Source organism: Sarcophilus harrisii, chromosome 2, assembly GCF_902635505.1.
Source record: "Sarcophilus harrisii chromosome 2, mSarHar1.11, whole genome shotgun sequence".
NCBI lineage: Eukaryota > Metazoa > Chordata > Mammalia > Dasyuromorphia > Dasyuridae > Sarcophilus > Sarcophilus harrisii.
The window spans coordinates 388,834,676-388,862,039 of record NC_045427.1 but is presented as its reverse complement, the minus strand read 5'-3'; the positions used below and the strand labels follow the sequence as shown (position 1 = coordinate 388,862,039).

Sequence of the window (27,364 nt, the reverse complement as noted above, 5' to 3'; positions counted from 1 at the left end):
AATCTCCATTCTGAAAGCCACCAGAAAGGATGATGCAGAATTTTATATAAAAAAATTAAAAATAAAAATAAATCCCTCAAATATATTCCATGGAGATTGCTAAGGACAGGACAAAAAATAGGGTAAATGTCATACAAAATGGTTACCAGAGAAACCTTTTCCTGACTGGAAGAAGATGATAATATGCTATAAGGCCATACCATGGGCAATTCTGTACTCTTTCTTTGCTTGTCAAGTTAAACAATATGGAATCAAGTTGAGTTGTTGTAGCAAGAAGAATGACACAGAAATCAGCTTGATATAATAGACTGAGAGGAAATAACTTGTTGATAAATTAGGTATTTAATTTAAACCTAAATGAGTTTAAATTGCCATTATTTAGTACAAATCCAACTTCAAATGTCTCCTACCTTTATAACTTTGAATAAGTCAATTATTGTTCCTGAGCCTCATTTTTCTCATACATAAATTAAGGAAGTTGGACTAGGTAGCATCTGATGTCCCTATAAATGTTCTATATTTAATTACCTGGACCTAAATCTTAGTTGTATTGAGTAGTATAAACTTTAAAGCACTTTTCCCCTTCAATTTTCAGTTTCTATATCTATAAAAGGAGAGGTTTGAATTCTAAGGCTTTATCTTTCTCTAAATTTTGTAATATAAAGGACTATATGTTTATGTATTAAGAGAGAGACAGACAGAGAGATAGAGACAGAGAGGCTCTGTGTGTAGGATTAGACTCATTTTTTTCATATGTATATATGTATGTGTGTGGGCAGATAGACACAAAGACACAGAGAGAGTGTCAGAGAGTCAGACACAGAGACAAATAAACAAAAACAGAGAGAAAGAGAAGAAAAGAGGAGGGAAGAAGAAGAAGGAGAAGAAGAAGAAGAAGAAGAAGGAGAAGAAGAAGGAGAAGAAGGAGAAGAAGAGGAGGAGGAGGAGGAAGAGGAAGAGGAGGAGGAAGAGGAAGAGGAGGAGGAGGAGAGAGACAGATATACACAGAGAGACACACATACACAGAGATGTACAAAAAAGAAATATATGGAGAATACAGAGTCAATGGGAATGTTCTTAGGGGATACTTAATGGATTTTTACATGAAGTTGACTGGAAAAAAATTAAATAAGGGCAAATTTATGAAGAAATAGAAGACATCCAAAGCTTTTTTAATTTAAGAAACAATTCTAGATGAATTTTTTTAAAAAAAAATCTATTGCATACAAATATAAAGTAAAAGTAGTGATTTATGAAAATTGAAGTTAGGATTAATAAAGTATTAGACATATATTATACCTAGGCAACTTCACTTCTTCAAATCCTGTTCTAAATTGTGTCCCTTTAGTTGATGATTAGATAATCATTTATTAAAGAGATATACTATATATGCATACATAAGAACACAAGCATGTATCAATTCATAACCAAAATCTTCTATATAAAAAAGATATAATTGAGGACAAGTATACTTGAAAGGGATATATAATTATCATGTAATAAGATCATGTACTAGAAGGAGTAAGGTGGCTGAGCAGATAGAATGTTTGGCTTAGAGTTAAGAAGACTAATCTTTTTGAGTTCCAATCTGGTCTCAGATATGTTCTAGCTATTTGACCCTGGACACTTAACTGTGTTTGCCTCACTATAATCTATAAAACGAGCTGGAGAAGGCAATGGAAAACTATTCCAGTATTTTTGGCAAGAAAAATCCAAAATGCCAAGAGTGAAAAGGCTGAAAAACTCACAAAGAATTGAACCTGGTTGAAAATGCCTGAACAACAACAAAAAAGTTGAAGTGACAGCAGACAAATCTCTCACATGAATCCACTTACATCAAAAAACATAAGTTCCAAAAGATGTTATTTAATAAAGTAAGATCCTTTTGGAGGATTTATGGAAAGATAGAGACAAGAATCATTTGAACTGAGAAAGAGTGCCCCAATCAATGAGATAATAATTTTACCAAAGTACTGAAATACTTCAGAGAAAAATTTAAAATAAAATAGTATATGTGTTTTATTCTTATACTGTCTTTGCTCTGGGCAATACTAGTCACTTAGACCAAGCTTCTGTAATCTAAGTTATCTTTCACTAGATATTCAACCAGGCCATTATGGTTAAAACTATGACTTCTACAGCATATACTTCTCACCTAAAATTTTATCACCATGCTGATGGACCCAGTTTTTGATACTCAAAACCTTGTCAGTTCTCTTAGTTATCTTTCCCCTCTGATTGGAGGGCTAGAGATCAGAGGAATAAATTCTTCCCTAAGTCTTCCTTAATAGAGTAATCAGAACTTTTGGAACTAAATAACTCCACTTTCATCAGCATCTCTTCTTGGTTCTGATTCAGTAGAACATTGTACCTTTTTACAGGTACGTTCTTATGGTTTGCTTCCCCAATTTCTTTTTAGCTTCCTTTGTGTGTTATCTTTGCCTATTATATTGTAAGCTTCTTGAGGGGAAAACCTATCTTTTTTTTTTCTTATTTGTATTCTCAGAGCTTAATACATTGATGGGTACCTTCTAGCCACCTAATAAATGTCTATTGAATTAAATTGAATTTAAAAAAAATGAAGCACACACTTCTCTTCGCCTCTGAAGAAGAAAAGTCTATTCCAAAAATGCAATGAGGCACAGATAATTAGACACAGATTGAAAAAACAAGATGACTAAAAGCTTTCTGCTATATCACATTACCTATTTTAGAAAGGTGAATAAAAATGTACCATTACCAGGAGGAACCTAGAACTTATGTCCTTGTGTATGATGATGGGAAAAATATATTTTAGACCTGTTGCCTAGCAAATAATGTCAATTCACTTAATTCCATTGCTTTCCAAGTTGCAAAAACACTGACCTCAATGAGTGAAAAGGCTGAAACTGTATTTTCAAAAAAAAAATTTATATTAGCTTTGAATAAATTCTGTAACTCAAACTCAGTCAACAAAGATTCCCCAGTAGGGAGGCTTAGTGAGCTCTGCTCTAATGAACTCATGGGTTTGATTTATTATTTTCATGTCTATTGAAAGTAGGAGTACACAAAGTATTTAAATTTAGATACACCTTAATTCCAACCTAATGACATCTGCTAGTTCTAAGGCAACATTATATAAAAGTGTTATGGGCATCATTCTTTCAAATGGGGATGAAGTTGTAAATTAACAATAGATAAAATTGTGTTATAAAGGGGTTTTACAGTATTAAAGCAGGGAAGAGAGGGCAGAAACATATTAATGATTTTATAACAAAACTTTTGTAAAATTTCAGAAGGATCCCTAAGAGCACTGCTATGTAAGCCAAACATGGGATGGCTATTTTCAGCTTATTAAGGTCTAATATTTATATAGATTATGGAGATGTGTATATCCAATTTCTTTGTAAAAGAGAACTCATTATGCAATAGAAATAATTCTGGAGTCAGAGGTCAGATGAACTGCATTCCAACTCAGACTTTACCATTTACTAGCTAAGTGACCTTGGGAAAATCACCTAAGTTTCCTTTCTGTACAGAAAGAGAGTAGAATAATGTAATCCTTAAGGTCCTTTCTTGATTTAAATCTATGATCCTTTAGCAAAAGTCTGGGAAGTACTAAACAAACTATGCTAGTATTGTCAATATTCTCCCTATACTTTTATTTATTTTAAGTAATAGACTTCTGTTAAAAGATCCTTCTTTCAAATAGTACAGAATGGCAAATGTTGTCTCATTCCCTATTGAAACCATATTACCAATAGACTGAGTTGGATCTGAACAACACTTAAATAAGTTTTTAGTTTAATTTTAAAAGTCTTTTTAAAATGTTTAAAAGAACATTTAAATTTTTTTTAAAAAAAGCTTTCTTCTATGAAACATGCTTCTAAAAATCATAGTGCATGGGAAAAATTTTTTGGTTGGAAGTGTTAATTAAGGTGCATGACATAGAAAGAACAGGGAAAAGGTTAGAACTGATGTTTCTGCTAGTAACATTTCTAAAAATAGAAAATTTTGGTAGCAATTCTCTTTCATATTTAGTTAATTATCATCTCGACATTCTGGACTTAAATAGAAGATACAGTATATAGTAAAAAAATACATCTGTTGACTTCAGATGGGACAGATAGTGCTCATATCCTTTTTATCTTTTCATTATAGCTATTCTCCTACCTGTCAATGACACTTTAGAAAGAGGAAAATTGTCATTCCCATTCCCCATCTTCACCCCCAACACAAGAGAATTTTCTTTGGTTGAGAGCAACAGGAAAAGTTAACTATAAAGACTTATTCAGAGAAGTTGCATCGATATGAACATTACTGTTTAAATATTTTTCAACTTCCCTGGACAACTCACAAATCTGGCAGTTTCCATCCAGTAACTCTGTAGTGTAGGTAACATAACTATTAATATTTCATTTTCAGGATGAGGAAATGGAGGCTTACACATTAAACAACCTTCTCGGAGTCACATATCTAGTCACATATTAGTTATCCACTCATATTTCTTACATTTCATGTCTAGGCCTCTTTACACAATGCCTTGACATTATAAAGCATGGGAGTTCTCTAAATTTCATCTTCTTCAGTACTTTTATTACTCAAATAGAGCAATGGGAGCCAGTTTAAGAGTTGCCTCCTCAGCTCTAGTTTAGTAACACAATATTTATTTAAAGTAATTTTTTTTATTTTTAAAATTCCATTAAAAACGTTCTCATTAAAGGTTTTGTCTTTTCTTGAATTTGTGATTTCATTGGTTTCTTCTATGACAGACATAGTATAAATTAGCTAAAGATCAACCTTGTCAATCATTCTCATACAATTTTATGGAAGGATGTTTACATTCTCTTCACCATGCAGAAAAATTTAAATGATCTGAATCAGAAAGATTTCCAGAAAAATCTTCGAATACTTCATCATGGTCTAGAAGTGACTCTGTAGTCTTTAAGGTGAAGTTAGCAGGGCATTAAATCTGGCAGAATCTATCAAATGGAAAAGCTTCAGGAACAGGATCAGTAATATAATGTACCCAAAAGGTAGTAAAACTAAGTTTGGTGGCATTTAGAATGATAATTTCTTGCCCCACCTAACCCCTATAGAATTTAATGTCCTTTTGAGCACAGATTTCTTTATTTTTCTCTTTCTATCACTCAAGTCTAGCAAATAGTAGATGATGAGAAATTTGTGCTTATCAAATCCTTGTTCAATTCAATTGAAAAGTGGCAAGTTGGTTATCCATGAAATTGGCAAAAATATAAAAACTGCTTCAGCCCCAAGAATAATTTCTTAATTTTGTAGAGATAATTCCAGAGGCAGAAAAAAAGGGCGAAGAGCCACATAATAATTAGACTGTTTACAAAAGTTAATTTATCTGTTCATACTTTTAATATACTGTCTTTGTTAATTGGTCAATAAATTGATGCATTATTGGAGAAATTGAATGAATATTGAAAAATTGAGTGGATGCTCCATTTAAGAGACATAGAATAAGATAGAAAATAATACAAGGTTTATCAAAGTTTTAGATCTAGCCAAGAAGTGAAAAGAATATTAATGGCATTATTCCCATCATTTTAAGGATATTATATGATGCTCAAATGTATGTGTGTATATGTGTGTGGGAGTTTATTAACAGTGATTCTGGAGTCAGAGGCCCTCAGTTCAAATTCTGTCTCTGATGAGGACAGCTGGTATGAATTAGGCAAGTCACCCAATCCCTCTGGCCTCAATCTCCTTAATTATAAATAATTAGGGAGTTGGCCTATGGATACCACCTTCCCGTCTTGTATATACATACACATACACTCACTTACTCTCGTACATTTACATATGTATACATATATAATCATGAATTATAGAATTATACATATGGATATATGCACATACATATATAAGCATGTGTGTACATCTATCTATATATAGATATATAATGCTATGATTATTCACTATGGAAATAAAAAGAAAAACAATGAAAACAAACTTCTAGTCAAAGTACATGTGATTCTGTGTGAGTATGTCCTATAATGCATGAAGTTTCTGTAAGTTAGTGTGTGTAGGAAACACTCATTATAGGAACTTCTTTTGCAGTATAAGAAATAACTCCACCAACAGGCATATATAAAATGACTTATTACCTAGCAAATGAATAGTAGAGAGGTGCTTGAAGTACTATAATTCATTCGTTCATTTATCTGTTTATTTATTTATTTATTTTTGCTGAGGCAATTGGGGTTAAGTAACTTGCCCAGGGTCACACAGCTAGGATGTGTTAAATGTCTGAGACCAGATATGAACTCAAGTCCTCCTGACTTCAGGGTTGGTGATCTATCCACTGCACTAACTATCTGCCCCATGAACCACTATAATAAGTGTATTGAGAGAGATTTATGTTGTAGATCTTTCTGGTTTAGGTTTTTCAAATTCCTCTACATGGTAGACAGGAACCAAACAGTTATAATTAAATGTGAGAGGCAAGATTTGAACTCAGGTTTTCCTAATTCCAAAGAATCTCAAAACTTTAATATATCATATTTCATATCTCTCTCTATAGATATGTATGTAGCTATGTCTACACACATCCATGCAAAGATAGGGGGAAAATTTTAGCACTTGGAAAATGACTCAATAATTATTTACTACAAAGCTCTCATTTTACAGGTTTATAGAAGTAAATGTTCACAGTGCCATATCTAGTTAATGGAGGATCTATAACTAGAATCTGGGTCCTCTGCTGTCTGTCTGTGGCTCTGAAGGGAATATTATCTCCAATGGACAGGGCTATGTCCTAGAAACAGTATGATATGGAGGGAAGACAAACTCACTGCTTCATCTTGAGCAAGTCATTTAACTTCATATCTCAGATTGTTACTCTATAAAGCAGACATACATGAATGACTTCTATTATCCTTGTCAGTCTTAATGATCTATTTGCACACAGACATACACTTCAGGGTAAGCCTGGTGCAGGTTAGTTACTCTATAGAAGTCTGTTAGTTTGATTGAATAATGTCAACATTTTACATTCTCTTTGATCTTCAACATTTCATCGTGTCATTACTCCCCAAGATGCTACTTTACACTTGGCTTCCTTGCCACTTGTTCCTGCTTTGTTGTAGAAAAGCCAAATGGAAAAGTAATCTCTAAATGGGCCTGCATCCCACAGAGAATTTACTTAGATGACATTCAAATCTTTTTAAAATTTTGAGTACCATGGCAAGAAATCATGCAGTCATTATACCTCAGATTTGACAAGTCTTTCTCAGCATGCAGAGTACAAATTAGGTTCAAAAGTATTTACTGAAATGTGAGGTTTCACTTATCACCATGATATTTTTGACAATGGGGAGAGACAGCAGATTGGGAAGTCTACAATATGTCTCCCTATTGTGATTGCATGATTCCCTGATGGTAGATTATGAAGCTCAAATATTTAAAACAGAAACAATGAATTCTTTTAAAAAGAATTTCAAGACTATCTGTGTTTGCATTTGTTCAAAGACATTAGTGCACACAGCAATCACATTTTAGAAAGAAAAGAGGACTGCACACTGAATAAGTTTCAAAATGGATTTGGAGACAAAGGATCCAATCAGGCAGAATTCAATTAGGCAGAAAGTAGCCTTTCCAGGAATTTTGTCTGAAGGGAAAATAAGCTTAAAGTTTCCAAACTTCTAAGGGAACCATCAAGAGTTGAAACTTAAATTGACAGAAAAGAAGAAAGGAGGAAGGGAGAGAGGGACCAAGGAAGGAAGGGAAAAAAGAAAGAAAAGAAGGAAGGGAAGGAGGAAAGGAGAGAAAGAGGAAGGGAGGAGGGAGGGAGAAAAGGAAGAAATGGAAAAAGAGAGGGAGGAAGGAAGGAAGGAAAGAAGAAAGATAGGAAAAGATAGAGGAAGGAGGGAGAAAAGAAGGAAGGGATAGAGAAAAGAAGGGAAGAAGGGAGGAAGGGAAGGAGGAAGGCAGGCAGGGAGGGAGGGAAGAAAGATTTATTAAACATTATGTGCCAGGTCTTGTGCTAAACATTTTATAAATATTACCAAATTTGGTCCTCACAATCCCAAAAGATGAATGCCATTATTATTCCCATTTTACACTAACACTTTATTTTACACTTTATAAAAGAAACTGAGGGAGATAGAGGTTATTTGCTAAGACTGAATTTAAAATCAGATCTTCCTGACTTCAAGTTCAACATTCTGTTAACTATGACACCTATTTGTGTCTTAAAATGTATGCTTTCAAAATTATTTTGATTCATTTTTATTTTTAATAGGATGAAATTTATTTATTTTTAATACACATTGCTTCCAATCAAGTTAGGAGAAAAAAAATAGAGCAAAAGGGAAAAACCATGGGAGAGATGAAAAAAAACCAGAAAAAAGAAGTGAATATAGCATGTGTTCATTTATATTCAGTTTCCTTAGTTCTTTTTTTGGATGAAGATAGCATTTTCTGTCCAAAGTCTTTTGGAATTGCTTTGGATCCCTGGACTACTGAGAAGAACCAAGCCTTTCATAGTTGATCATCACACTGTTATTGTGTACAATATATTCCTGGTTTTGCTTGTTGTGTTCAGCATCAGATGATGTAAATCTTTCCAGGCCTTTCTAAAATCAGCTTGTTTATAATTTTTTATAGAATATTAACATTTTATTATCTTCATATACCACAATTTGTTCAGTCATTCCCTAACTGATGGACATCTACTCATTTTCCAGTTCTTTGCTACCACAAAAAGAGCTGCTACAAACATTTTTGCACATGTGGGTCCTTTCCCCTCCTTTATGATTTCCTTGGGTTACGAGACCCAGTAATGGCACTGATGAGTCAAAGAGTATGCACAGTTTTATAGCCCTTTGGGCATAGTTGCAAATTGCTCTCAGAATAGTTGGACCATTTTACAACCTCACCAAAAGTGCATTGGTGTCTCAGTTTTCCCACATCCCTTCCAATATTTATTTTGTTTCATTTTTAACGAGGCAATCTGTCTTTCACACAACCCTCTCTTTTTCTCTCTCCTCTCTCTTTCTCACACATGCACATGCTCCTAAAAATTTATGACAATAAACTCTTAAGTTGACAATTGGCAAAACATTTTCATATTCATTTTCTCTGCTGATCCTCATAGCAATCTTATGATACCTATTGGCAAGACAGATAGCATTAACCTTATTTACCAATGAATAAATTGCCTATGATTACAATACAAATTGTTGAAGACAGGAAAACAAAATACAAGATCTTCTGATTCATAACTTTGTGGCTTTTTCATTTGACTTCACTAATTCAGGAACAGGAATCACAAGGTTAATTTCTAAATTCTCCAAGTATTTTCATTTTCTGTGAACCAGGCAAGCTTTTTTTCCTCTGAGTATTTTGGAGCATCTTAAATCCCTTAGCCCAGCTTCCATTTTGTTATTGTGAATTTATTTTTTTCTCAAATGCACTCAACTTTCAGAAATAATTATTTAAGAAATGATTCAAAATATCAAAATTCCCAGAATCCTATTTTATTTTGAAAGTAAAGTCACTACTGTGGAATTCTTTTATGTACACAGTTCATTTATTTCATTGGACAGCTTTTCAATTCATGCCTAATGCTTTATTTTAATCACTGAGAAATAGCCTAGTAGAAGTCATAGGGGACAACAGAATTTGGAGTTAGAGGATTTCAGTTCAAATCCTGTGAAATGTTCATTGTAGAAGTGGAAAAAGAACTGGATTTGGAATGAGTGTAGTTGAGTTCAAATGCTAGCTCTGTCTGCTTCTTTCTAACTATGTGACCTTGGGACCAGTCACTTGATATCTCTGAGCATCAGATTCCTCACCAATAAAATTAGGGAGTTAGATTAGATAACCTGGATCCAAAGTCCCTTCAGGATCTAGACCTATGAACCTATGACTTATTTAGCTATACAACTACAAGCAAGTCACTTAAGGTCTATAAACCACTCTAAGACATCTACTTTGTTTTTTTTTTTTTTTTTTACAGATTATATGTATGGATAACTTTACAGCATTGACAATTGCCAAACCTCTTGTTCCAACTTTTCACCTCTTACCCCCTCACCCCCTCCCCCAGATGGCAGGATGACCAGTAGATGTTAAATATATTAAAATATAAATTAGATACACAATAAGTATATATGACCAAACCGTTATTTTTCTGTACAAAAAGAATCAGACTCTGAAATATTGTACAATTAGCTTGTGAAGGGAATAAAAAATGCAGGTGGGCATAAATACAGGGATTGGGAATTCAATGTAATGGTTTTTAGTCATCTCCCAAAGTTCTTTCTCTGGGCATAGCTGGTTCAGTTCATTACTGCTCCATTGGAAATGATTTGGTTGCTCTCGTTGCTGAGGATGGCCAGGTCCATCAGAACTGGTCATCATATAGTATTGTTGTTGAAGTATATAATAATCTCCTGGTCCTGCTCATTTCACTCAGCATCAGTTCGTGTAAGTCTCTCCAGGTCTTTCTGAAATCATCCTGTTGGTCATTTCTTACAGAACAATATATTCCATAATATTCATATACCACAATTTATTCAGCCATTCTCCAACTGATGGGCATCCATTCAGTTTCCAGTTTCTAGCCACTACAAAAAGGGCTGCCACAAACATTCGTGCACATACAGATCCCTTTCCCTTCTTTATAATCTCTTTGGGATATAAGCCCAGTAGTAACACTGCTGGATCAAAGGGTATGCACAGTTTGATAACTTTTTGAGCATAGTTCCAAACTACTCTCTAGAATGGTTGGATTCGTTCACAACTCCACCAACAATGCATCAATGTCCCAGTTTTCCCACATCCCCTCCAACAATCATCATTATTTTTTCCTGTCATCTTAGCCAATCTGACAAGTGTGTAGTGGTATCTTAGAGTTAAGACATCTACTTTGTAATGGTATCAGGGAAATCACAGTACTAAACCTGAAATCACAAAACTTGAATACAAATCCTACTCCCAATACTCATTAGCTTGGTGAAATACTTTAATCTCTGCTCGACTCAGTTTCTCTATTTGAAAAATGGAGATAACAATAGCATCTACCTCCCAGGATAACTGAAAATAAAATGAAATGTTATTTGTGAAGTTCTTTGCAAACTTTAAAACCTGACATAAATCCTAGTAATTACTCTTTTTTATCATTATTTCCTTATTCAGATACTAGTTGTGTGACCTTGGGCAAACCATTCAATAACTTTTTTCAGCCTCAGTTTTCTTATCGGAAGAATGTGGTTAATAATAGCACTTCCCTGGCAGGTTTTTCGTGAATATCAAACGGAATAAGACATACAAAGAGCTTTGTATACCTTAAATGGCTATGTAAATTCTAACCCGTTATTCCCAATATAGGTCATTTTTCTTCTCTGTAACTTGCAGTCTTAGAGACTATTCTAGAACACTAAGAGATCTCCAGTCATTACCTCCCCCTGCCTTTCACAGATGAGACCTCTTATTCTTTGAAATATTCCATTCCTTAAAATAATCATCACCAGTTGTGCACAGAGATAAAAATTAATCTCCTAAGACAAGGAAATAATTCCATACAAAGAAAAAGAAGAGTATCACAAAAATCAAGTATAATTCTAATACCTAAGTTCAAATTACCAGGCCAATTTGTTACTCATTTTATCAAAGAAAAAACTTATCCCTTTGCGGGAAAACTGGGACACTGATGCATTGTTGGTGGAGTTGTGAACGAATCCAACCATTCTGGAGAGCAGTTTAGAACTATACTCAAAAAGTTATTAAACTGTGCATACCCTTTGACCCAGCAGTGCTACTACTGGGTTTATACCCCAAGGAGATACTAAAGAAGGGAAAGGGACTTGTATGTGCCAAAATGGTTGTGGCAGCCCTGTTTGTAGTGGCTAGAAACTGGAAAATGAATGGATGCCCATCAATTGGAGAATGGTTGGGTAATTTGTGGTATATGAATGTTATGGAATATTATTGTTCTGTAAGAAATGACCAGCAGGATGAATACAGAGAGTATTGGAGAGACTTATATGAACTGATGCTAAGTGAAATGAGCAGAACCAGGAGATCATTATATACTTCAACAACAATACTGTATGAGCATGTACTCTGATGGAAGTGGATTTCTTTGACAAAGAGACCTAATTCAGTTTCAATTGATCAATGATGGACAGAAGCAGCTACACCCAAAGAAAAAACACTGGGAAATGAATGTAAACTGTTTGCACTTTTGTTTTTCTTCCCAGGTTATTTTTACCTTCTGAATCCAATTCTCCTTGTGCAACAAGAAAACTGTTTGGTTCTGCACACATATATTGTATCTAGGATATACTGTGACATATTCAACATATATAGGACTGCTTGCCATCTAGGGGAGGGGATGGGGGAAGAGAGGGGAAAAATCGGAACAGAAGTGAGTGCAAGGGATAATGTTGTAAAAAATTATCCTGGCATGAGTTCTGTCAATAAAAAGTTATTATAAAAAATAAATAAATACATTAATTTTTAAAAATTATAATAATGAAAAACCTCATCATCCCTGTCCTCTAGCCTCTGACCCATCCAAAGTTGCTCCAGAAATAATCTGAATTTACTTGACAGAGTTTGCTATCTTGTCTGACTGAAATGGTTTGTGCATATTTTACTAACGCCAGCTATTTTAAATCGACAGACCTCATAGTTTGTAGGTGACATTAATGGTCATGTAATTTTGGGGTACAAAACTTACCCCAGAGTAAATTATGCAACATTCAAAATGCTATTATTGCTACTCCATGCCAATTTCTGAAGACAAGGAGTGATTATCCATCTCTTCCATGTAGTGAGCCCCCTTCTTCACTCCTCATCCTTAATTGGAGGCCTTTATCAACAAAAAACACATAATTCACTTTTCTGACCTTAGCAATACAAGAGGACAATCTTTACTAAAATATTGAACTTTGTGCTCCGTATTATTGGAAGGAGGACCCACACAAATTAAAATCTACCAATGATATGTGTTTACATTGGCTCAGGAGTGCCCATCCCATGGAATATGCTCAGGATTCAGCCATAGATGAATGACCACACAGCAGCTTTGGAACCTGTTTCCAGGTATGTTGGACTTTGTGTTTGGAGAAAACTCACCAAACCCTAGTGGTCCCTTGATCCTTCTCCCTCACACCTTGTGACAACAGGGATGGAGATGGGCTATTGCATCATTTAAAGGAAGAGACAATTTCCAGGTATTTATCTACATTGCAATCTCCCCTCCTCCCTTAACTGCTCCCAAACACACACAGCTACTGATTCTCCCTCAGATAGTCTTCCCTCCTTAATTTGTGTGTCCCATATTCTTAGTTCAAAAAAAATTTTGAGCAACTTTTCCATTCAATTCCTTAAGTTTCTTAGAGGTGGGAAGAAAACAAAACAGAATTCAGTCTCTTTCAAATGAATCTCCCAGAAATATATCCAGATAGTCTCCTTCTCAAAAGCCCACTACATAAGCATTCAAACAGAGCAGCCCCCAGCCTACTAATGCATTGTGCAAACAAAATACAGTCAGAAAAGCTTGAATATGTTCAGGGAATCTGGCAGGCAGAGTTCACTTCCCACAGGGCCCCAGGCTCCAAACCAAATCAAAAGTCTAAAACATAATACATCTCACCTCCAGTGACTGTAAGAACTGAACTTTCTCCAGGAAGCAGACAAGTTTTGGAACACTATCATTAATGGTTACTCCAGGCCAAACTGTCAGGACAAGCTTGTTAAAAATTCAGGCTCTTTTCATGAATTGAGTCAATGGGCACTCATCATGATATAATTCCACTGGGGTAGACCAAATTGTAGACTCAAAGACAAGGGAACAGGCAAGTAGCTGCTACCTAACCAGATGAACAGGGTGGCTTTAATGAGAAAAAAAATCCCCAAAATGTGCTGAAGGATTATTTATATGTGGCACAATGAGAGTTGGCTAGAAAACCACAACTCTGCAGAGTACTCCAGGAAGTCACTATAATCAATGAAATTCCTAGTAAAGACCTAGGCCTGAATGGGATACCAAGAGACAAACAACCTCAGGCTCTCCAAAAAGTGGCTGTTACCAAAAACCAATGAAGGATTTCTAAAATGTCAACAATGCAGTAATGACTATTGACTATATACTGGATTGAGTTTGGGATGATCTGTTCCAACCATCTTTAATTATTTTTCTTTTCCTAGTCTCTCTGGAAAGACTGACTCTTTCATTATGTCCCATACCTCTATGATAGTTTTAGTGTTTTACCTGTTGTATTGGAAGATGCCCAAGGACCAGAAGCTGAATTTATTCATCTTTATTCACAGGCCATTAAGGTCCAGGGCCTTAAACTAAAGCTGCAAATCATTATGTTGACTAAATCAAATCAAGCTTAACTTGTCATCAATCAATTAATAAGCATTTAAGTTCTCACTGTGTACCAAACCCTATGCCAGGTGCCTAGGAGATACGATAAAAAATAAAAATGGAATGACTTTCAAAAAGCTTACAGAATATAAAAAGCTTATATGAAGATAATTAAATATAAACAAGATATATGTATATATTTTTATTATAAAACTACTTCCTCTTCCTCTCTGTCTCTTTTTCTCTCCCTATTTGTCTTTCTCAATCTTTCTTTTTATCCCTCCCCCCTTTCTCCCTCTCTCCTTCCTTCTTCCCTTCTTCCCTTTCTTCCTTTCTTCTTTCTATATATGCATACTTATACATACATATATACATATAATTTTAATTTTGTGAATTCAGTATTTATGTTACATGGTTTGTTTTTGTTTTGATAGTAGCAGTACCAATGATTTTTATAATGTTGCATTTTTTTCTCTTCACACCCTGGGTCTCTTTTTATTTTTCCAAGTTTATTATTCTACTCTATTCCCTTCTATGAACTCAAACCCATGATGTTACCTTCTAAGCAATTCTATTTCCTTTGTCCAAGGAAGAAACTGTAGAACAAGAAGATTGGTAAGATAAGAAAGGGTTAGGTTTTAAAGAGAAATAAATGACACATCATAAAAATCACTGGTATGGCCATTGTCAAAAAACAAAGCACAAGTAACATAAACAATGAATTTGCATAAATGAATTAATAATATCCATTCATTCATTTTAACAAAATTTGTGAAGTACCCACTTTATGCAAAGGTTAATTTGCTCTATAGTAGGCAAAGTTGATTCTTTATCACGCCAGTTATCAAAATACAATGAAAAAGTCAATTGGTTACGCAGATATTTTGCTTACTCAAAGCCACAAATACAGAAAACTCAAATATTCAAGTGATCAAAAGGTAGAGTCAATATCTGGACTCATGAAAAAGATTAAATTTGGAAGTCTGGTATTCTGTATTGTATAACATTTAAGCTATTAATTCATTTTTCATCTTTGTTCTATGCTTTTTGTTTCTTTTTGTTTTGTTTTGTTTTGTTCAAGCATTCAGATCTTGCCCTTATTTTCACCATACTTTCCTCAAAAGAATTAAATCACAAGGCATAGTGCATCCCAACAGTTTTTGTGCTCTTTTAAACTTAAATATCTAATCATTAAATATTAAGCTTAAATACCTTTAATTAATAGATACTTAAGAACTTGAATAGCTTTAATTAACATCTATTAATGGCTATTAGTTAATAGCTATTTATTAAGTTCTTAAATAACTTTAATTAGTAGCTATTTAATGGGACTGATGAACTACACTGGGACTTTTGAGATATTTAGATATTAAAAAAATTTAAAATTAAGATTAATTTAACCAAAAGTGATAGAGACAGACACAGATAGAGAGACAGAGGGAAAAAAAAAAAAAAGAAAGAAACAGAGACAGAGACAATTATATGAAAAAGCAAATTACTCATGTTAGAGATGAGCTATTTTATTTTTCCTCCTCCCCCTGAATTCTCTCTTCTGGGTTCCTATATTGCACCTTAAGGAGCTGAGATAGTTACTATGTTTCTTGTGGGAATGAAATATCTCTTTCATTATAATCAGTTCTCATAGATTATGCCATACAACAGCACTAAAAGCCATATGTAACACATTAAAAATAATGATGACGATGATGATGGTAGCTAGCATTTTATATAAAAATATTTGTTAAGCACTGTGCTAAGTACTCTATAATTATTATTTTAACCCTCACAATGACTATGGGAAATAGGTACTATTAACATCCCATTTCACAGAAAAAAATGGTCAAGGGATTAGTATGATGATACAAAAACAATGAAAAAAAAACCCAATCTCTAGCCTATTACATTGCTTTGTGGTCAACCTGTATCACCTCACAATGACCCTATAAGATTGATAATGTAAGCATCATGCCAGTTGAGAGATAATATAAAAACTCAGGATCAGAGAGGTTAAAAACACTTTTCCCAAGACCTCACAGCAAGCACATGGCAGAGTCAGGACCCATGAGTCAAACCAAAGTTCAGGATCAACGCAAGTGGCTAAAGTTAAATCACTGATACACTAGAGAAGCCTTCAGTCACAATGGTTGTGCTAGAAACTGCTTCTCAGCTTCAGGTGACAGTCTCTTCAACTTCCTATTATCTTGTTACTGCCCTTTCATCTACTACATGTGGATCAACTTTCCACATAAAGGACCTGAGCTTTACACTAGTCACTGACACATCATTTTAATCTTCACATAAGGAAGATGTTAAAGGAGATTAGTCAACTAATGGCTGGTGAGCTAAAGAAACTAAATTCCTGTGGAAGGACATTTTCTTCCTATCAATTAAATCTGACTTTTCAGGACTTTTAATCTTCTTATATGGGTCTTTAGAAGTGCTTTACATAGTTAGAGGCAAGAGTATGCAGGAGTCAGCTCTTACCATCTTGATTATTAAAAATTTTCAGTGTTAGAATTAATTCCAAAATTGGTAAATGCAGCAAATCAGGACTTCTTTGATTACCAAGACAAGTACTTTTAAACAACTGGAAATGTATCTCTACAGGGCATACTGACTTAGAAATTCACAAATAAACATTATTTATGTATTGTATTTCTTTTATTATTTTTTAAATATTTCCCAGAAAAAAATGTTAGTCTGATTTGGAAAGTTACAGGACTTTTGTAGCAGGGACACAAGTTTGATAATTCTGGTCTGGACTTAAGAAAATGATAGAGAAAATGTTAACAAAGATGACAACTTAAGGGTTGCCTTTCTGAAGAGCTAGCTGGTAAATATTTATTATATGCTCATGCTTATGGATGAGGGACAGAATATTCCTGTACTCTACTCCTTTTACCCAGATGATGGAACTCATCCCTGAATTAGAAAACTGATCAGCTCCCTTGGAATCTCCCTGAATCGGTATAGACAATAAAAATAATATATGCATTTTTACAATTTAATTTAAAATTATTTTCAGCTCCAAATCATCTCTCTTCCCCTCTTCTCTCCCATTAACAAGGCAAGAACTAAAATGCCAATTAAGCATATGATATCAGAGTACATGGATTTAGAGTCAACATTCATTTAAATCTTACTTCTGCAGGTTTCTTACCTGTGTGACAAAGAACAAGTCATTGTAACTCTCTGAGCCTTACTTTCCTCACCTGTAAAATGAGGGGGTTGGATAAGGTCTTTTCTAATGTTAAATCAATGATCCTATGAATATTGACCTCTGAAGTGCTTTATTGTTCCAACATGGATCTTATGATCCATCACATCCTCTTGGTTACGTGTAGGATGCCGCAAGTTGGAAATAGCAAATGAGATTGATTGTGGGCTTTCAAAGTTGGATTACTTGAACTCAGAGATATCTTCTAGTTAGAGTTCTGTAGAGGTTCACAGTCAGTGGGGAAACTCTGGGTGAGGTATAAGACCCTTCAGCCCAGAGGAAACCTGCTAACAATATCTGGTTTGGCTCCCCATCTCCCCTAAGGGCTCTCAGCCTTCCTGAGAAGTCAGGGAACAGTGACAACCTGTGATGTGATTGAAGCAGAGTGATACTAGATGCAAGAGTGATACCAGGTGACAAACTACATACAATAGCAAATTGTTTATGTGGTCCCACGTGTGCAGTATATACTGCATGCTCAGTGTTTTGCTACATAAGGGTGTTAGGGTATAAAAGGGGAAAAGACCTTGTAATAAATGAACTCCATTTTCCCACCATCTTCAGGATCCTGCCTCATCATTTCTCCACTAGGATGGTATATTTAATCACCCCAAATTGGGGGCTCTAGAAAGTAGGACTCAATATTTTAATCACCCCACTGTGGGGGAATCTAGAAAGCATGGTACATTTTGTCAGCCCAACTTGGGGGCTCTAGAAAGCAGGACACAACATATTTCTATGTCTTCCAACTCAGAAATTTTACAATTCTGTCTTCTTTGCTTACCATCTTGTGTTTCACTGGGGAACAGAACTAAGGCTAATGAGAAAAAAGATATGAAGTTTGTGATAAAGTTTTCCCAATGAGTTTTTCTGGTAGGTAATGAGCTCCCCATCATTGCTAGGTGATTATTTGTTACAAATTTTGTAGATGGCATTTGACTTTAGAGGAGGTAAAAGTGAAGAAATATTATTATTATCACAGGGGCTATATATGGGTATATGAGGGCCCCTGGGTCTGACATAGTCCTATAAAATCACTGGGTTTGAAGTTAGATGAGCTTGTGGATAGAGATAGTATTTGTGATTATGGAGTACCAGCATAGAATCACAAGAGCTGAAGTCTGCATATTCTCTTTGACCATAGTATAAAATCCTTCAGGGATAGGACTTTATCCTATTTATATTTCTGTTCCAAACACTAGAGCATCTTATACTCAAAAACTAAATTTCAGTGAATGAACTATTAAAATTGAAGAGATCCTTGGAAGGAAGTTTAATAGTGGAAGAAAACACTCCAACTTGTTCAACCTGATCAAGCTGTTTTGTTTCAGAGTGGCCAAAGTGTTCTAACAGAAAAAACCTCCTCAGATATGGAATCAGGAGACCTAGAGTCAAAAACCAATTCTGCTATTTATTGTTCAATTTTGACCAAGTTTCTTCACATCTCTGAGTCTTGGTTTCCTCTTCTGTAAAATTAAACGATGAGAACTTATGGTCCCTCTGGGCTTTAAAGATATGATACTATAAACTTCCAAGATGCTATGACTGAAATTTATTCTCCATTCTCTTTGTATGAATTTAGGTTTAAATCAGGGTACTAGGTAGACGAGCTCTATGGTCATTTGGAAAGCATCGCTGGTCTCAATACTATTTTGCCAATAAAATCTAATATTTAATTAATTTTTGTTTAAGTTAACCCTCTTTCAGGAGAGAGACCTTTAATGAATAATTGGAAAGTCAATTAGGTTAAGCACTCATATTTCTTGCCAATCATTCTTAATTATTGCCTCCTAAATAGCCTGTAAAGTCCAGAGACTTAACTTACATCACAAGCTGCTGTTGATTGTGATTTATTATGCAGCTTAAAATTTCATCACTTCCATTTTAAGATAACTATTAATTTTTTTTAAATTGTAACTTTTTATTGACAGAATATATGTCTGGATAATTTTTTTTACAACATTATCCCTTGCATTCACTTCTGCTCCAACTTTTCCCTTTCCTCCCTCCACCCCCACCCCTAGATGGCAAGTAGTCTTATATATGTTAAATATGTTATACTATATCCTAGATACAATATATGTGTACAGAACCAAACAGTTCTCTTGTTGGACAGGAAGAATTGGATTCAGAAGGTAAAAATAACTTGGGAAGAAAAACAAAAATACAAACAGTTTACACTCATTTCCCAGTGTTCTTTCTTTGGGTGTAGCTGCTTCTGTCCACCATTGGTCAACTGGAACTGAGTTAGATCTCTTTGTCGAAGAAATCCACTTCCATCAGAATACATCCTCATACAGTATAGTTGTTGAAGTATATAATAATCTCCTGGTTCTGCTCATTTCACTTAGCATCATTTCATGTAAATCTCTTCAAATCTCTCTGTATTCATCCTGCTGGTCATTTCTTACAGAACAATAATATTCCATAACATTCATATACCACAATTTACCCAACCATTCTCCAATTGATAGGTATTCATTCATTTTCCAGTTTCTAGTCACTACAAACAGGGCTGTCACAAACATTTTGGCACATACAGGTCCCTTTCCCTTCTTTAGTATTTCTTTGGGATATAAACCCAATAGTGATAACTATTAATTCTTAATATTTCCACACCAGAAGGTTGAAACTGTTCCTATCCAGGGAAGTATAAGGTACTTCTTTTAAGGAAAAAAAAAATTATGCAAAGGGAAAAAAGTAGGAAAAAAAGAAAGTGAGTATTTGCATTTCAAAGGAACCATCCTTATAAAGAGGGCCACTAGTAGACTTACAAACAGTACAAAGATCAACAAATTGAAGCTAAAATTATGAGACAATCATTCACTCAAAGTTGATCAGTCTGAAATAAAAGACCTCAGAATGAATGATGAAAATGAAAAGAAATGTATTCAAATGAAAAAAAAAAGATTTTTTAAAAAATAAATCTTTTCTTTTTTCTTTCTTACTGTGAACATAATCATATACAAAGATAGTCTAATAGGCAAAGAACAAAAATCCTTATTTTATATATAACTATGATCTCAAAGGTAATCTGCTCTGAAATTTTTAAAAGTATACTAAAAAACTGCCCAATACTAAATTTTTGGATTTGAAATTGTTCTTTCTCAGATCTATCCTGACTGAACAACCCCATAACAGACTAAAGAACACCAAAAATCAAAAACAGCATGCACCTGTTTCACCCCACACCAACACTTTACTGATCTTTGTCACTCAGGTACTACTTTGTGGTAAGACTTTTGTTTGTTTTCTTTATATAGTTCCCAAGAATGCTTTCTGTAGCATATATATAGTCTACTATATCTGCCAACCCAAGGGTACATTAGTTGACATGCTATCATTTTTTCTGTATTTCTTCTGCTAGTACGTGAATGATAGGACAAGAGTGACCATTATAGTAAGGACTCTTTGTAAATGTTTTTTATTTGTATACATTTTATACTCTGGCAATCGGTTGTTTGATAACTTGCTATCAAGTACATTTCTCTATTTGTATTTATCTACCACAACAACAAATGCTAAAGGGAAAGGTAAAAACAGTGTATGAAAATCAACATGGCAACTCTACAGTTACAAAATTATTTTTTAGTTTCTTCCTGACTTTATTGTTTGTTTTCTTTCAGGTTTTTAAAAATATTTCATTGATATTCTTTTTTCTACATGTCTCATTTACTACTAGCTCTTCCTTCTCTTGTAACAGATAAGCATAGACAAGCAAAACAAATCAACACATTGATTGTGTCTTAAAATGCATGTCTCATTCTACATTTTTAGCCCAATACTTTTAAAAGATGGAAAGAATTAGATACAACTTTATAAAACAACATCTACTTTATCAGGTAAGATACATTTGTGAACTCACACCAATTTCATGCTGAGCCTAGACTTGGAATTACAAGAACTAAATTGATTCTAGGTTCAGTCATTTAAGGGCTGTACAATTTTGTCAAAGTCACCTAAATTCTCCAAGAGTTTTTATTTTTTCAATGGGTATTCCTGTCTCAGGTACCTTCCAACTCAGATTCTGTGGGATAGTTAAAAGGGCATCTCTTTAAAAGCTATAGAATGTTATTGCTTCATAGGACAAAGATCTGAAAGGAGCCTTAAAGGCACACTGCAACCTCATTTTATAGAAGAAAAATTAAAATTCAAAAGGCTTAAATGATTTACAGATGATGTTTGCTGATGGTTTTAAATAGATGACACCGAATATGAAACAAGTATTTTCTTAACCAAACTCATTTAGCTGTGCCTTTCCCATTGTGTGTATACAGGATTTTAGAATTGTTTCTATTGTCTTTCATTGCCAATTTCTGCCAATAATTCTTGCATGTCAATATCTTTTTTTTTTTAATCCCTATTCAGTTGTACAAAGTGTCATTAGCTATACTTTCTAGCATCAGGTTGACTGCCTATTTAACAAGTACACCATTTATGGCTTCATCCATATTATTGAAGAACTTGTTTTTACAGTAAAGAACCACAGACAGATTCCCATGTAATCTCCACTAGAGAATTATTTCTAAATTGAAATCTATAAGTCAATGACAACTGTTTAAGTATATCCATTCAAACAGTTCTAAATGCACCTACTTTTATTTTCATTTAACACATTTCCCCTAACTAGTTCACAAGGATAATATGAGTGTTTGGTGCAAATTACTTTTGACATCTGTGTCAATCATTTTTATAGTATTTCTTTCATCTACCAATTTATTATGTCACTTAGTAGATCATGTTTTTGTATGAAGCATGAAATTTATTACTTGAATTCATTTTTGTCCTCCTTTTTCCTGGGAAGTATATTAACATGATATTATTGCTCCTATTTTTCCTTCCATTGATCTTTACCTAAATTTTTCTATCATCTTCCTTTTCTGAGTCTTATATTGTCTTGCATGATCATATAATATAACATGTTAGTCTGTATTACTTCCCCATTTTAATTATTATATTAGTATAGTTATGTTTCATATGTGGTATATTCCAGCCATGCATGTCATTCTAACAAGGCTCAACAATAACTAAGAAGTTGAATTTGTCTCTTTCTTTTTTATTACCCACATTTTCTGCACTTGTTTATAGATATCTGAGGTTAAGGATTTTTATTCCTCATTCATTTCTTGTATTTTATTTTCTATGAATCTTAGCTATGTAAATTGCTGCTCTTCTTCCCATGAGGTAGCTATAGTAGTTATTTTATTTTAGCAGGTTCTCCTTCCCCAAAAACCCTTTTGGTCAGGTTTTCAAGAGTCTACACAAACATATTACTATTACTGATAATGATTCATTTATCTGTGGCTTATAAAGCATCTAATATATAAATGTCTCCAATACAGCCCTTTTCAAATGTCTCATCTTATTCTATGTGATCTTGAATTCAAAAGCTTAAGGTATAACTCAAGATTATCCAATAAGCAAGACATGTACTTCTTGTTTTCAGTACAGATAGAAAGAATATCAGGTAATGTACAATTTTGTATGATAGAATAACAAAATAAAAATTTTAAAAGTTTATCACTGGAATCCACTTTTCCTTATAACTTCAAGGAGATGATATCTAATATACATGTATCATTTTATACTTTTCAAAGCACTTTCACTCTCATTACAGCAGGAATTCTTAACCTGGCATCCAGATCACTCCACTATGTCCATGGATAGATTTCATAAGCTTTATGAACTTGGATGTGAAAAATACATCTTTACTTTCACTAACTTTTAACTGAAATTTAGTATCCCCTCAAATTATTTAAAAATATTATTCTGAAAAAAGATAACAGGTTCATAGGTATCACTAGACTGACAAATAGGTCCATGACATGAAAAGCAATAAGAATCGCTTTCTAAGAATTTAGAACAGTTTTATGAAGTAGTCAGGGAAATATTATTCTCATTTGACGGCTGAGGGAAAATGAAGTATAGAGAACTAAATTAACCCTAGAATCAACCATTCAACTCCCTTTTCTCTTCTGAGTTTCTTCTTTTTTTTTCTTTTAAACTCTGTTTTCTTTCATTGCTATTTTACCAATATTAGTGAATTAATTTAGATGCTTAGAGATATCTGAGGTAGGAGAGGCCAATATTTAAGGATATTTATGGTTTGATTTCAAGTTAAAAGCTTTGCTCTTCTTTCTCTGCATATGACACAAGCATTAAACTCAGTTTCTTTAAACAAATTGTCTTTTACATTGACAATGAACCAAGAGAACAGTGGTATTTAATATGTATCAAAGCCCAGGTACCAGGACTGCAGTGAGTTCACTGTGTTTCTATGGCATGATGGCAAGGATGTGATCATTATGAAAACTCTCATCCACACTGGATTGTATCTATATATGATTCCATACTTGTTAGATGCTGTGATTTTTTCCCTTTATTTTGTTCTCTCTCACATAGCACTTGAACAAGAAGTATGTGCTTGGTTTCTTGCTATTGCTATCCACCTAAAAGATTTAATATTCTCATCCAACATTCAATTAAAACTCAGTAAGTACTTTTAAGTAAACTAACTGTGCCTTTAATTCAATTTTATATAATCATTCCTTGTGTACCTATTATGCACTCATCTGTGTATTGGGTGTCATGGAAGATTAAAAGAAAAATAAAAAGGATATCTTTTTGTCCTAAAGGAACTTATATTAGTCAGGAAGTAGCTCTTGAAACAATTTATATTTGGAATCAAAGAATCTAGGCATGAATCCCATCCTCTGTTATTTTGAGCTTTTTAATTTCTCAAAGTTTTAGTTTTTTCATCTATAAAATGAGGAAGTCAAAATAGAAAAATCAATCAATTAGCATTTATTAAATCAATTCCCATGGGCCAGGCATTATGGCAGAAATTAGGGATACGATCAGAAAATGAAATCTTCAAGGATTTTACATTCTGTCAAGAAATAAGGACCAGTGCAAGAACATATACTTTTAAAAACAAAAATTAATTAAAAGGTTATTTAGTAGGTAACATTAGAAGTAAAATTTGGGGAAATCTAGGGATTCTAAGGGGTAGCTAAGTGGTACAGCAGTGAATAGAATACCAGGCATGAAGTCAAGAAGACTCATCTTCCTGAGTTTGAGTCTGACCTCAGACATTTACTAGCTGTGTGACTCTGAGCAAATTACTTAACTCTGTTTGCCTCAGTTTCCTCATCTGTAAAATGAGATGGGGAAGAAAAGACAATTTATTCTAGTATCTTTGCTGAGAAAACTCCAAACAGGATCATGAAGAGTCAGACACAAGTGAAATGACTGAACAATAAGGGATTCTAAGAAGTGAGCACAGCTTAGGCAAAAACTCAATTGGAAGTAGAAAGGCATGTATGAAGAACAGTAGTCTGACTAGTTTTGTAGGACTGTAGATTATGTGAAAGAGAATAAAGTATAATAAATTTAGAAAAATAAGTTGGAGCCAGGCAGAGAAATGTTTTAAATTCCTACTAAGGACTGTATATTTTATCCTATAGATAATGAAGAGATGTTAGAGTTTCTTGAGCTAAAAAGTAACATCATCAGATCTGTTTTTGTTTTATTTTGTTTCTTAGAACATTGCTTTGTCAACTATATGGGAAATGGATTTAAGAGATTTGAGTGAGGTTTATCAATTAAAAATAATTACAATTGTTGAAGTAATAAAGAATGAGATCTTAAATTAAGGAGTGATGTTGAAAGGAAAGAAACCACAATCTATTGATTGATTTGAGTGGAAGCAAGAATAAATGTGGAGAATGAAGGATTGGAGACATCTCTAAAGCTCCAAACCTAAGATACTACAAGATTGATGGTGGTTCTCAATAAAAAAAAGCAAAGATCAGAAGATGAATGAGTTTGCGGGAAAGATGACCAATTCTGTTTAAGATATCTGATAATAGAACAGAGATGTCAAGTGACTTGTCCTGATTCATAGAGATGGTAAATATCTGAGGAAAAATTTGAACCTAGCACTAGTTCCCTTTCCCCTATGCCAAAATATTTTGTATTTAGTTTCAGAAATCTATGGGATATCCACTCTGAAGCATCTAATAGTTGATTGGTAGCATGAGACTAGCTCTAAACAGTTCTTGGTCCTATGAATAAAATATTTCAAGGTTAAGGTTAAAAATATTTTTAACTAATCATATAAAAACCTTTATATAGCGGATGGGATTTCTACAAAGAGCAAAATTTACTACAGAATGTTAAATTGGAAAGCTCATGGGCATCAAACTGGCACAGACTAGTGATGATTCTCTGGAATTTATAGTTACTGAGGAGTGTAACATTCCCAGCTCCCCTAATCAGATCATACATCACAGTAGTGATCACTGTTGATGGTTTTAGATGAGCAGAAAGACAAACAAGATGCTGAAAGTAAATGCAAGTGTGGTGTTGTGATCCTTACATATTACCTAACATCAGTCATTAATCATGATGGAGGAAAAAAAAATCCATCAACTTTAGGTGCCACTTGGGTCATAACAATAATTTCTACATGAGAGACAATATCACAGATACAACAGGAAGGAACCAAGAAAAATAGCACAATTATACTGAAAGGAAACTATCATGGGGCTGAGGGTAAGGAGGTAGGGAGGCTGTTGCATTACATTATGTAAACTGATATAGTTGTAAAATAACATTGACCTAGCAAGAATTTGAGTTCTAGTCCCAGATTTATGATTTAATAGTTATGTGAACTCATACAAGCCATTTGCTTCTTTAACTCTTGTTTTTCTCATCTGTAAAGCAAGGTTATTGTAGCTGATCTCTAAATTTCCTCTTCAGTTCCCTAACATTCTAAGCACTATGATATCCTTACCATTCTAAATGTTTGTGATTTTATGGTTCTTTCCTTAAACTGGCCATACTAATTTGTACTAGAAGTAACTTGGAGGTTAACCCCCAGAAGAATAAATGTTTTCTAATGACCCAGGAATCAAAAGGGAGACATAAACAAATGCAATTTTAAAATAATAATAATAGTAATAATAATAAAACCCACCACAAGGTTAGCTGGAACAGTAATTCTACTAACAAATGTGCGTTATCCACAGGGGAAATGTGCAGCCTGGATTTTTACAGGTAAGAATAGAAATAACATTCTAAAAATTTCCTGGTGAGAATACAAATGCAAATTCAAGCTCACTGGCAAGAAGACAACTGTATAAACATATCACATTCAGATACTTAGTAAAGCTGAGTGAAGTGAATTTCAGATAGATCTAGAATGTAAATAGCAGCTCCCCAGTCCCTTACCCTCACTAGATCACTTCTCATATTTTTTTTTTTAACTGTACAACTAGATATCTCTAATCAACTTTACAGAGATGTTAGACAAACATCAGTTGTCCTAGAACAGATGTACATAAAAAGACTGAATTCCACTGTCAGGAAGGCATTATATTTTAAAGATTGAAGCTTAACAATTCTCTTAAGTCTATCCTAATACACATACACACTCATATACAAACACACACACACAAACTCATCTGCATACATACACACATCAACACAGAGACACAAATCTATGATCAACCACACCCATCTAGTAGCCAATAGCATTTCAGAACTAATTCTGCAGAGAAACAGGTTAAAGTGGAATACTGAAAAATACACTGTACATGGAGTTTTAAAACCTTGCTTTTAATGCTGTCTAGGTCACTTGTAGCTGTATTATCCTGGGCAAATCACCAAAATTGAGTTTCGGTTTACTTATCTATAAAATGAAACTGAAATAAATGAAACTAGCTCTTATCCAGCAAATGGTAAATAATATATTCTTGTTAGGTCTCTCCCTTCCTCTCTTAGCTTTCCTGCTGGGAAGAAATTATTTTGTAAAC

At 33.9% G+C, this 27,364-nt stretch overlaps 1 protein-coding gene across 1 annotated transcript in view; it reads right to left on the bottom strand.

Moving 5' to 3' along the window:
* Positions 1 to 27,364, bottom strand: part of SGCD (sarcoglycan delta) — a 1,334,163-nt gene that overhangs the window by 1,024,080 nt on the left and 282,719 nt on the right. The window lies entirely within an intron of this gene.